This window comes from Oreochromis aureus, linkage group 8 (genome assembly GCF_013358895.1).
Source record: "Oreochromis aureus strain Israel breed Guangdong linkage group 8, ZZ_aureus, whole genome shotgun sequence".
Classification (NCBI taxonomy): domain Eukaryota; kingdom Metazoa; phylum Chordata; class Actinopteri; order Cichliformes; family Cichlidae; genus Oreochromis; species Oreochromis aureus.
Window position 1 is genome coordinate 17556644 of NC_052949.1, and position 14438 is coordinate 17571081.

Sequence of the window (14438 nt, forward strand, 5' to 3'; positions counted from 1 at the left end):
CCACTGAATTTTATCAAATTTGAGCCTCAGGTACCCACACTGGTACGCACCAACCAAACAGAGGTCAAAAATCACAGACACCAACTAAACGTATCCCTAAGGATGAAGTGGGATGGGAGCAGCGCTAAACTCCCAACCCAGCAACTGGCAGCAGAGTGCCCGAAATACACCCTACTAATAACCCCCTTACAAGGTGTGTACCACGGCTCAAAAGGAAAAAACAAAAAACAAACATGTAGAGTACATAACAGCAAGTACAAATCCCATCACTCAGGTATGCATATAAACAGAACATTTAGTCAGAGAAGGATGGAATCAAAGACTTACAAACTGACTTCACATCAAACCTGTCGCGAGCCACGACTTGATTTGACATAGTCTGGATCAGTCTGGATCACCGGTTTGACAAGCCGCCCAAGTCTGGTTCTGATCTGAGAAGCATTCCCGGTTTCATATGGTATTAACTCACCAATCTCATTTCAACTAATGATCAGGCACTTTTCTAATAAAGGGCAAAAATTCATTTGAAGTTACTACTTAAGTTAGCATAATGAAAAAAAAAATTATTTTAAAGTGGAATTTGTTGTACTGTGTCTCTCTTTTATCTTCTCATTTATTTTCTGTTTCAGGATCTCAAACCAGTGGAGAGTCACTGGAAATGGATATGTCTCAAGAGGGATTCAGTGCAGTTTATGTGCCTGAGGTAATTAAAACTACCTGAAATGCACCAGACAGTGTAGTCATAGAAAGCGAAATTCACAGACTTATAATGACCTAAAAGCAAACAGACAGTTATACAGTTAAACACCGTCCATATTTCAAACATACATTCATTGTATATAAAATGTATTTTCTGTCTACACTGTAGGGAATTCAGATGTCTATTGTTGGTGCAAACCAGTGGAAGGGAGGCTACGTGCAATACACAACAGGAGGCCAGAAGCTGAAAACATATGAGGACGTGTATTTGGAGCCTGACAGTTATCTTGGTAAGAATATTACAGCTTTAACAATCTAACTCATACACATGTGATCATGTATATACACAGCTCTGCTGTAATTCTTTGACACAAACATATTGGGTCACAACAAAATTTAAAAGAGGGATCAGTTAGTCTTCCCCTTTTGGCTACCTAAATTACTTTAGGGTTACTCCGTGGCAATTGCTAAAACCCAACGTGGCTATCTGACAGTTGTTGATGCTCCAAGATATAAACACAGAGGAGTTGTGGTCACCGGTAACAGAGAAAGCTTTGAAAACCAAAAGATTGAGCCCTTTTCATCACAGGTATGAATTTACAGGAAGACAGGTCTGAATAAAGTACTTTTTTTTTCTGAAATAAAAGCTGTTGTTTTCCTTACACAGTATCAGACTGGTGAATATTTCGGGGCAGAGGTGTGTACCATGGACATAAATAATGATGCCATCACTGATCTAATCTTCATATCTGCCCCAATGTACATGGAGCCTGATAGAGAGGGAAGAGTTTATGTTTGCAGATTAATTGGTTTGGTAAATCAAAGTTTTATCCACTTCAATTAAATGAATTAGTTTATTTGTCAACTTCCCTAATGATCATAAAATATTCACTCTCCTGCTTTCAGTTTGTGGAGTGTAATTTTGATGATGCGTTAGTCAAAGGAAGGTTCGGCTCTTCTCTTGCTGTACTGCCTGATCTAAACTCAGATGGATTCAGGGATTTGGCAGTTGGAGCACCTTTGGAGAATGATGGTGAAGGCAGCATCTACATATTTGATGGTGAAAGAGGAGTAAGAATCAGTCCTACTTACTCACAGGTACACGACATCAAAGAACTCACAAAAATGTCTTGAGACATTTATCATTTAAGGCCCATATCTGTACAATGAAGTTTTAATAAAACACTTTTTTTTGTTTAAATAAAATCTTTCCATGTACACAGAGAATTACTGGCTCTGCGGTCCAGTCAGGACGGAACTTCTTTGGTTTATCAATCAGTCAGTCATCTTTTGATCATAGTGGTGATCAACCGCCTGACTTAGCGGTGGGTTCAAAGGGCACAGTTGTCTTACTGAGGTAAGTCCAAGACAATCCAGTCATGTGTTCTAATTGTCTGTGGTATTTCTACCATCTTTGTGAATGTCAAATGAATGCACCAATGGTCAAAAGTTTAGGTCAATTTGAAGACCTGTGCATTGGTTTTATATAATGTAATAATGAATCATAAATCATCATAAATGATAAAATGATTCATGAAAAGTGATTTTTAATCTTTAATGGAATACATATGCAGGATAAAACAGGCATCTATTTTTTTTCCAGAAGTCACATTATATGACTTAAAGTTTATTATGTCAAAAGCCTTTCTGATCATGAGATACATTTTTTTTCCTGTCTACATGATGCAACCTAGTATCACGGCAAAATGTGAAATAGACACAGATACAGAAGTTGCATTAAGCTGAAGTAACAGCAGATATCATGAAGATAACCACGGGAAAACGTTTAGCAGACCTTATTAACACATTTACCTGTTTATACACATTAGCCACCTAGCTTAATCTTTTCTTGCAATTAAGACCCTTGAAATGTTCTTTATATGTTTTTTTTGTTCATTACCGACTTCTTGCCTTTACACATGTTATCTCCTTCTGCTGGTAATGCGGTAATACAACTTTTGCATGCAGTAATGCACCTACTGCATGTGTGTCCACTTCACAAAGCGTGAAGCAGACATCGTCTCAAAATGAAATGTGTAATTTATAACAGTAGCCTTGTTCTAAAAAATGACTTCCATGCAAAAGGGGAAATGACTACATTACCAGAACAGATGTATATAGGTCAAGATTTGAAGCAACAGTATGTAGTTAAGCAGTGCTAACATGATCAAATAGTTGAATGAGTTATGATGAATTGTATCGGTCATTCAACACTTCTGTTCAATTTGTTGTAATTTTACATTAAAAAGAAATGTTGTTTTCTTTCAAAGAGTATATTTCTAAATGAGGTAAAACATTTGATGATTAGCGACTTATAAAATGTCAAATGTCAGTAGAGCAAAGGAAAGATTAGACTGTTGGGAAGTCTGACCTGCATTACCAAAGGAGGACAGCTGTTGTACTAACTAAAAAGCCAAATGTTGTTTGCCACATGTGTTTTCCTTCTTTCCAGATCAAGACCCATAGTAATGATTGAAGTTGAGGTGTCATTCAGCCCAAACCAAATCCCTACTCAGAATGTAAGCTGCTCAAAACCATTGGAGAACACAGCTACAGTCTGCTTTACCATGAGCAGAGTGTCTACGATTGATCGAGGTTCTTTATTCTCCTCACTTTTTCAAAATCAAGAGCGCATCCGTTTTCATTTTTTAGTGTATGTACATTTGTAACATTTTAAACTGATTTATTCCAGCTCAAGCAAGAATTAATTATACTTTTACACTGGATGCCACTCGCAAACCTCCAAACAACCGAGCTTATATTAGTGGGAAACAACGAGAGGAGTCTCGATCAGTCATTGTTGACTTAAGTACACCAAACTGTTCAACTGTAAACTTCTATATTGAGTTAAAACAACATCAGAGAAAAACTAACGTAACCAATAGATCAAACTGAATTTGGTGAACAGCAGATTTTGATTTCCGTTTTGCTTTTAAGAGTCTTCCAACACTGAACCTAAATCTAACACTGCTGTCTTTTTGCAGGCCTACCCAGATGATGCTCTCAATCAACTTTCCAATGAGCTCAAATTCACATTTTAAAGTTTTCCTTCCAACAGAAATCTCAGACGTACGGAGCCCCGCAAGAAACATGGGAGAAAAAAAAATTACGATGAACTTTTGTGAGATCTCGCAAAACTAACTCGGGATCTTGCAAAACTTTTGCGGGATCTCGCAAAACAAACTCGGGATCTCGCAAAAGTTTTAGCCGCATTTGGAGGCCGCCAGCTCAAAGCCGACCGGGAGGTCGAGGCACGATGTGCCGGGAGAGCGGTGTTCCCCCCGGCTGTATTAGGTCTCGACCTCCCATTAGCTTCGAGATGGTGGGTGTCAGACATCTCCGAAAACGTCGGAGCACTTTTGCAAATATGTGATGTCTTGTAAACCGAGCAGATATTTGACGTTTACACAGCTACATTCACGCCTCAAAATATCTTAAAAGTTTATTTTGTGACCCAGAAAAAGTAATATTACAACTAAGTAGCTGCCGCCATTGCTGGAATTCAACTTTTGTGAGATCCCGAGTTTGTTTTGCGAGATCTCGAGTTTGTTTTGCGAGATCTCGCAAAAGTCCGTCTTAATTGTTTTTTCTCCCATGTCCCCTGTGGGGCTCCGTACAGACGAAGTCTTGCTCAGCAGGCTCAAACAACAATAATTTATCCTGTAAATAACTTTAAAAATGTACTAGCTGGGCATGAACTGAAGAACACAGCATTAGTTTTGAACTTACTTTTTCTGAATTAACTTTATTATTGGCATGCAATTGACTAACACTACTTCTACTGAAGTACTGGAAATAAATGAGCCAACATTTCCCCAGTAGCACATGCCTTCAGTAAATGTAAACTTTATTAAAAACTGTACAGTTTTCTACTTTTGTATTTACTTTCTATGTCTATGTATTTGTTGTTTTTGACCCTAGGGAGAGCCTGTGTAGTTCTCAACTGTTTCAACAGCAGTAGCAAACTACATCTACTATCTTATGAAGTGTCTGTCTGAGATGATTCTTAGATAGCTTCGATAGGTATGCAGAGGACTTTGATGTTTTCCAAAAGCATATCAGTTCAATTCAATTCAATGAAACTTTATTGATCCTGAAGGTTGACCCCGAAGGAAATTGGGTTAAGGCTGCCAACCAGTGCCATCTTACCCTTCTGACCATACATACATTACACAAATATCACATGGGGAAGACAGGTCAGAGAGGTATTATTCTGTAAATAATGTGTAATATAAACGCTTTTCACATCATGCTGTGTTCCACAGTTGGGGTTTGAGATCAACTGCGGCACTGACAACAAATGTGTCGATGACCTGAAAGTGGATTTCAACTTCACCGGGTGATTATACAACAGACAGGGAAACTTCACCATTCCCCAAGAAAGCGTCAAGGTCTATTATACTTTACACAGAGACAGGGTTCAAATACTCAAGAAGCTGTTTTTTTGACAAAAATAATAAAGAAACACGAAACAAAAGAGGCATCAATCCACTTAGACAAAGTTAATCAACAGCATATCAGTTCACCAGTGGGCAAATGGGCTTCTAGATGAAGAGAGCATCAAAAAAATCACCAAATCACACATATCCCTTCTCTACACACCTTTACACTAATCTGCTGGTTAAACCAGGGGTGCATAAAAAACCACAGCTCAAATGCCCCCACCAAAGGCACCCAGACACCTCCATTTTAGGCCCTCAGGTTCTTAATAAAACAAAATACAAAAGTCATTCATTTTTCAAAAAGATTAGAAAAACCATCAACTATGGCCATTCACATACGTACGTTTCACATACATTCATAAGTGTCATACATTAAAGGGCTCAAAGATTTGACACAATACACAAAGTATAATAAAACATTGTATTTAGCATCCACATTGAAGCACAGCATATATGTTACATACTACATATTTTGAATTCTAACATATTGTTGGAATTCAACACAAACACATGCTATATTTAGCTTATGGAACGTTCACCAACACAGTGCAGTCTGTTTTTCTCTCCCTTTATTCTCATCCTCCTTCATACTCCACAGATCCTCAGAGGTTAAAGTGGGCATGGATGAGCTTTTGAATGTCACAGTCTCAGTGGAGAACAGAGGAGAAAACTCCTACAATAGTCATGTTATTCTCACATATCCAGCTGGACTCTCCTACAGAAAGTTCACCATTCAGCAGGTAAGGCATCAGGATCGAGTCTGTATCAGTTCATCACTGATTTGCTGCTCTTCCAATCCATCCAGCAGTCATTTTATTTTCTAATAAAGGGAAGAATTGAGTGCAAGTCCTTGGACAGTGAAGATGGTTTATCACGAGGAAGGACAGACTGTACTATTGACAAGCCAATTTTTAAGAGCAAAACTGAGGTTTGTTTTTTGGTGCAATTTTCTCATCTCACTTCTCACATCTCACAGTTTAGTAAAAAGATGTGAGACACTCAGATTTCTCTCCTTTATTTCAATTAAGGCTTTCTTCATTGTCTCCTATGGGATTGACACCAACAGTCAACTTGCAAGAAAGATCTTTGTCACTGCAAATGTCACCAGGTACTGTTCATTTGGTCATTTAAGTACTCCTTGTTTAAACACCCCACAGATACAATACAAATCATTTCACTTCTCTCTTTCAGTGGAAATCAAGAGAACACTACTACAAGTGAAATCTATTAAATGAAAGAGATTGCTGTGAAATACAGCATTTTTATGACATTTGAAAAGTATGTGTTGTTGTATTTGTAACAAAAGAAATTATCTGCAACCCAACATTTTTATGTCTTACACATTATTCATATAATGTTTAAATTATATATTTTTTAGCACCCTCAGCTACAGCAATTTTACTTTTGGGATAAATACTTTGCAGAAACCAGTTCGACAATCAGTCACGGTAAAATATAATAAAATATAATAAAATATGATAAATATTATTGTGTGAATTAGACCTAACCATTATAATGCTTGACTGCCTTTTTCTTTTCTCCTCTTGTTTTAGGTTACAAATGATATCAGAGCGCTTAATTTCACTGTGGTGATCAAGGTTCCAGTGAAGCTTGGTGAAAAAGAGATTTGGGTGAATTTGAGCAGCCTACAGGTAATAGAAAAGATACAAAAATAGGTCACAATTAGCTGTGGGATGGGTGAATGTGCTAAAATTAGGACCAATCACCCTGACATTAATGTAAGTGTATTTCAGATTGCAGACTGTCAGAGAGGAAATGATGAAGAACCAAGTGTCACAGATTTTGTTCCAAAGATACGAAAGGATAAAGTGCTGGTAAGTATGCGTCTGCACTTTTGCTACCTACCTGTTAAAACTGAACCATGGTACAGATTCAAAACATAACATTGTACTGAATCACAGATTTGTTTCATTCAGTCTTCTTGAAATCACCCACAGGATTGCTCTGTAGCCATGTGCAGAGTGTTCAAGTGCAACACATTCATGGGAAGACTGCAGAGTAGGACATACGAAATATCTGCCAACCTCAGTTCAGGATGGATAGAGCAGGTAATTAAAGAATAGCTTTGATAAATGATTTATACATATTTGGATTATAGGTGGTCCTATGTACTTGAATATGATAACAATTTCTCCCTTAAATTGAACAATATTTTTAATTCAGCCTCATCGTAGCCTATTTTTTTTTCCATAGATTGGAATTCAATCTGCTAAATTCCTCTTGACCAGTACAGCCACTGTGGAGTATGACAAAGAACAATACATCTACTTTTCAACAGGGTCTAACAACAACCCTCCTGTTTGCAAGGCACTTCTAGGCTGGGATTTTCAAGAGCAAATACAAACAGATGATAAAAGAAAGTGCAGAAGATGGTAAAGGGAATGATGCAAGTGCGCTCACAGCAGAATAACAAAATCACATTTGTAGTTGTACATTTACTGTATATGAAATGTACAACTGATATTTTTTTCTGATATTTTTCGGAATGGACAGTGTGTGTAGCAATGTGCATACTACCACATTTGATTCATTCAACAAAAGATAGCTTGTTGTGTTTGAAATCACTCCTTTGCTTGCTCATTTACTGTTATCTATAATGGAGGCGCCTACCTGTGTCCTTCCATTACCTTCAGAAGCAGAAAACTGCTGAAATTAAATCATCCAAGCAGAAAAATACAATTGTCAATCAATGCCTTAAACTTTAGACACCTGAGGACAAAAGAGACACAAAGTCTGAATACTCAAATAAAATGGATGAGATTAAATGTAGTCTGTGAAAGTCCTGTGATGCATTATGTTAGGAAGTGTCTTTTCAGAGTGACTTTTTATTTTTTGAAGAATCTTACTCTCTAATCTGATCAACAATAAAAGATGTTTTGTCAGCTTTGTGTTGTGAATTTTACTAATCATCAGTGTTTATCCTGTGCAGCATGTAAACACAACTATGCTTCCTTTTTCATTCTTATATGACTCATTATCTCACTTTTAATAAGAAAGATAACATCAGCATATTCTTGCATATTTATGTATTAGGAAAAGGACCATCATTTTACAAAATAATGCTACAGAAGTAAAAGACTTTACATAATGTTTTTTTTTGCATGGTCTCACTGAACTCTGACACCCGAGTTTTTGCTTTGGTCACCGACCTGGGACCTAAGGTGTCCTGAGCCATGTGCACTTGTTGACATCCTTATATTCATAAATGGTGTTCTTTATGAAAAAACTGTGATTTGCACAGAAGTCCAGTGACAACGTTTTTGTAGAGTCTTAGTGGGACTACTGAGTCACCAGATGAAGGACCTTCAATCAACCCACCCAGTGACTCCAAGGAGGCTGGATACTCTGACAGTCAGAGCGGTATGCCTACAGTAGGGCAGGCTGTGCCCCTTGGGCTGCGCTATGCTGGGCCATGCCCAGCCACCAGGCAGCATTGCCCTCACCCCACCAAAATAGCCCCTGGGACACATAAACCCCTCCAACGTGGTAAAGTGGTGATTCACAGAGCTGAGGGAGAGAAGCAGTGACAGCAATTGGGCTAAGAGTTGGCAATGAGCCAAGAGAGAGGAAGAGTCTGCATTAGGGCTCAGGGCCATAGATGGCCGACAGAGAGCAGAGAGCCTGGGAAGGCTGAAAGTTGCGACAAAGGAGACAGAACACCTGTGTTAGACTTAGAGCTGCAGCTGGATGAGAGTGAACAGAGAGCCTGCAAAAGGCCGAAAACTGTAGAAGAGAAGAGCCTGAATTAGGCTTGGGGCTGCTGATGACCAACAGAGAAGAAAGAGCCTGCAAGGCTTAAAGATGTGAAGAGAGAGCGGCTGTTCTAAGGCTTCAGGTCGCACAGGCTGCTTTAGAGCAGATGTTATAGAATGAGAGCCAACGAGGGGCTGAGTATTGCAATAGGTTTGCGATCTAGATTTCTAGAGATAGAAATGTGTTTAGATGTTAGCAGGAAACAATTATCCCAGCCAATGACTGTATTTTCTACAGTCATTGATCCCAGCCTACCTTCACAAATGGAGAAAGCTGATCCTGCATGTGAGTAAATACAAGTATCTTGGTATTATGCTTGACCATAAACCGAAATTGGATTCTTGGACTGAATGCCTGTGCAGCAAGGCAAAACAGAGAACTGAGTGATTCCTCGATCAGATAGATTTTTTTTAATTATTATTTTGTTGTTTCAGCAACATTAAATTTAAAAACTGTACTTTTGAGTTAAAATATATATTTATAATTTTAATAAATGACAAATTAAAAAGGCATGAACATTTTTTTGTATCGAAAAAATATCGAACCGTGACACCAAAGTATCGAACCGAACCGAAACGTGAATTTTGTGTGTCGTTGTACCCCTAGAGGAAACGTTTATCCTTAAAGATGGATTCTAAAATGCGTGTGTTTCTGGTTTTTAGGCTTCTTCTGGTATTGTTTTGGTTTCTACTTTAATCATTTGTATTTCTTTTTCTCTTAGTTATTTTCTGCACTGGTTATGTTTATAGTTTTACAGTTTTTTCTGATTGCTTAAGCACATTTTTTGTAACTATTGGCTATTTTTGCAAAACTACACACAAATAAGAAAACCTGTCACCCAATTATCAAAACATTGTAGTTCTTTTGCAAAAGCGAACACAGCTAGATTAACTCTTCACACCTTCGTAAAAATGGTGTTTTCATATCAAACAGTACACACAAGCCATCATCTACTAAGCACACAATGCGCCACCTGCACACTGATGGTATGAATACAAAACACATCTGGCTTTTGCATTCCCTGTGTACAGATGTCAATTTGAGGTCACACTTTTGTCATAGTGTCATGTAAACATACAAGGATCCAAACTTCAAGTATTGGTGTTTATTCACACTCATCAAAACCAAGACAAAGTCAGAACACAAAATAGGAATTTCACAAAAAAGGAAAAAAGACAATCAGCCCACATCATGTCGTCTTTCTGGGTCCGCCACAAAATTTCGTCCACATCGCATGCGATATCCTCCAGTCCAAGCACCGGGAAAATATCTCCTTGAATGCCGTATCCAGGCCTGACATGATGCCTGGTCAATATCTCCACATGCCTCCTCCATTGCCTGTAAAAGGCTACCTGTTGATGAGGATGACGGTCGTACACTTCCCAGCGCCAGGCAGAGAAGAACTCCTCGATGGGATTTAAGAATGGAGAGTATGGAGGGAGGTTGAGTGCCATGAAGGATGGGTGGTCAGTAAACCAGTTGCGGACCAAAGCCCTATGGAAACTAACATTGTCCCATATGATGACATATCGGGTCCGCTCTGGTCTCTGAACAGTGAGCATGTCATGCAAGGTGTCCAGGAATGCAATAATGTGTGCAGTGTTGTATGGGCCTATGGTTGCATGATGGTGAACAACACCATTTTGGCTTATAGCTGCACACATGGTTATGTTACCACCACGTTGTCCTGGGACATTGATGATGGCACGGTGTCCAATAATGTTCCTGCCACGTCTCCTGGTTTTACTGAGGTTAAAACCGGCCTCATCCACAAAAAGTAGCTCATGTCCCATTGCATCTGCTTCTAGTTCCATCACTCTCTGGACAAGACAAAACAAATGCAACACATCAGGCCCATGCACAGCACTACAGTATGCACTTCCAAATTCAGAACCAATGACACTAGCTTACCTGCACATAGTCATATCGCAGTTGCTTTACACGTTCTGTGTTTCTCTCGAAAGGAACTCTGTAAATTTGCTTCATTCTTATTCTGTGGCGCGCAAGTACACGACTTAGTGCAGAAATGCTTGCACTGTGTATATTTTGAAAGATGGTGTCATTATCAATTATGCGCTGCTGTATTTCGCGCAGTCTTATTGCATTATTGGCAATCACCATGTTCACTATATGGGTCTCTTGCTCTGGAGTGAACATTCTGCCTCTGCCCCCAACAGCTGGACATCTAGCAATTCTGTGAAGTAACAATTTCAGTATTTTTGCATGTATGGTACTGTTGTGTTTCTCATTAGAGTATGGCAGTGCTACAAAGTACTTACCGATTCTCATTTCGAAATGTCCTAATGATGCCTGCCACAGTGTAGCGGCTCAGTTTAGGCTGAACCCGTTGGCCAGCTTCCCTCAGGGTCATCCCATGGTTGATGACATGGTCCACTATTGTAGCTCTGATGTCATCAGTTATTCTGTTTCTTACTCTTCTTACCCTTCCTCTTTCCCTCCTCGTCCTCTTCTTGCTCCTCCACGTCCTCTTCCTCCAACTTCTTCACCTCCACGTCCTCTTCCTCCAACTTCTTCACTTCTCGTCGCCTTCTTCTCCAACTTCTTCACCTCCACGTCCTCTCCCTCGGCCTCCTCTGATTCTCACTCTTCTCACTCTTGCTGCTCCTTCCATTGTACTCCACATAGACAGCTTACCTGTGGCCTGTTTATAGTGCTTAGGCTGATTGCAAAGTGGACTAATTATCTAAGACAGTTTTCACTTGTGAAAGTGTGCCAGACAGTTGGCAAAATAGTGTTAATGATAGCCATACATGTGTATAATTTTGCTAGGAGTGTGTTGGAAATTTGGTAATTGAGTGTAAGCAGTGAGTTGTGTTTAAAGTTCTGCAAAAAGAGTGTTGTGCAGTGAATTGTGCCTACAGTTTTGCAAAGTGTGTGTTACAAAATGGCAAACTGAGTGCAAAGCAGTGTTTGTGCTTTTAGTTTTGCAAACTCAGTGAGTGGTTTTGCTATAAGTATTAATAGTTTTAGAAATTGTGCTATAAGAATGACAGTTAGGGTTTAAGCATTCAGAAAAAACTGTAATCTTTAGGATTTTGTTACTGTTCCTCCCCTGTATTCCATGTTTCATGACTAGTCTCCCTTGTATCCTAATATTGCAATATAAAGGCTCGAATGCCTTTATAGGCATTCTGTACCAAGCCAATTCCTACTTTTGACTAAATAGCAAAACAATCTAGGGTGCTACAAATTTGCCACCTTTATCTTCCAATAGTAATAGAAACAAAACAACATGAACACCAAGCACACACTTGGCAACACACAGTAACCAACATCAACAAGGTATTTTCATTTTCATATCAGACCATTCCCTGTAAACCCTGGAGATGATTATGTGGGAAAATCCCAGTATCATCAGTGTCTGAAATACTCATACCAGCCCGTCTGACATCACCAACCATGCCACATTCAGTCGTCTTTCTTCCTTGTTGTGATGCTCGGTTTAAACTTCAGCTGGCTGTCTTGACCATGTCTACATGCCTAAATGCTTTGAGTTGCTGGTGTTGTCAAAGGCTGATTGGATATTTGGATTACTGTAATGAACAGTGGAACAGGCGTACCTAATGAAGTGGTTGTTAAATGGATGTAGTGTGACTTTACTGCACTATACAGTAGCTGATTATAGGTTCTCAGATTGTATATATTTTCCCTGTCTGTTTTCTAATATATATAGTTTCATGATGAAACTATATATATGATGAATGATGAATTTTGCTTTTCTCCATTTCATCAGTTTTATAAAGTTTAAAAAAATTCAAAGTAAAAATTTGTACTCTACATTAGGCCTAGATGTCAGGTCAGAAGTGTTTAAAGCGTGTTGAAACGTTTTTATTCATTCATCACAGAGCTTAAAGGATTTACTGAGTATTCATGTTCTGACAAATGTCAAAAAGGTCTTGATTGTTGTAGTGTATTTTGCACAGGTGACTCTTTGTTATGAAAAATGCCTTAACTGTTTTGAGAACTGCATGAAGAGTGGTGAGAACTGACCCCAATCGATTGAGAAAAACTGCAAACACAAGGAGTGAAGCCAAGGCATGCAAGAATTCATGAGACATTAGAAATGTAACAGGAAAGAAGAAGTAGACAGCACAGGGGAAATGTAAGAAAATTAGATACATTAAATTTGATATGCTATAGGGTATATGTACTAAACGGGCAAATTATTGTGATGCTTCAATCGTAGGGTGATCTGCTAACACATCACCCCCTAACTGCCCTAAGATTTATATAATAAAACAGAACCAGTTCACTTCAGTAAAAACCAAAGTTCTGCCAAGACAGGTTTAAGATCGACCATAAAGAAATTAAATAACCAGTCTGTTTACTAAGTGTTAATATTGATTTGCACATTACCACCACAGTACTGTTTTATAAAAACAGATAGATAATATGTGGCAGGAAACAGGCCGACAAAATCATTGATTAAAGGTTTTGCTCTTAAAATTACAGTTTCGTAAAAGTAAATTTGCCAATATTTTCAGTTGATAAGCAAACTTATCATTGTTCAAATGCCCTCTAAAGTCTGGAGTGGGTTTTCAGGTGGAGATATTATATAGCAGCTGGGTTTAAGGAAAAATGAACACAGCTTTAAATATCCGCACCATCTGTGTTAGTAACAAAATAAATGCCAAAAATTAGATTGTCATGGTCCTGAGTCTGCCGTCTCAGTGTTTTGTTTCTTTAAGCTTTTGTTATTCTGATTAGGTATTTCATTATTATTCGCCATTTTGTTAGGTTTCTGTTCTGTGCCTGTCCTGGTCCTCCCATGTTCCCCCCGTCTGTCCTTGATGTCATTATGCCTGTTTATGAGTCTGCGTCTGTCTGTCTATGGTGTCACACTGTCTGTTTGTGAATCAGTCTGTTTAGTTCAGTGTCTTGTCCAGTTCTGTGTCTGTGAGTTTCCTGTTTTATTCTGAAGGTCTCTGTCTCGTGTGAGTGTGTTCAGTTTACGTTTCCCCTGTCCCGTCAGCCTTGATTTCTCCCAGGTGTGTTGCCCTCCTGTCTCTCATCCCCTGATCACTGCTGTGTGTATTTAAGCCCTGTGTGTTCTCCTGCCTGTTGCCGGTTCGTCTGTGTTCCACGGTGTCCTGCTCCTCATCTGCGTCTCTTTGCCTCTCACCCCGTTCGTATGATCTCTGGTTTGTTATTTAGTTTTCCCAGTTTAGGTTGTTCTGTTGACTCTCTTCCCTCACTGCCTGTTTTTTGCCACTCCACCATTTGTAAATAAACGTCACTCGAATCATCAGTCACTGCCTGCATTTTGGGTCCTCCTTTTCCTCCAACACCACACGGCTCGCCTCGGCAGCCGTGACAGAGATTGTGCTGCTTTTTACTTAAATGTAACATTTTTACCTAATATCAAAACATTGTATGCACATGTATTTTAAAAAAATGTTTGCTAGAATATCAAACTAGCTGTACTCAAAGAAAGGTGTGGTTCAGCAATTGCAATCTTACATTGAGAAACAATATGCTAAAAATGTGTGACCTGCACATTTG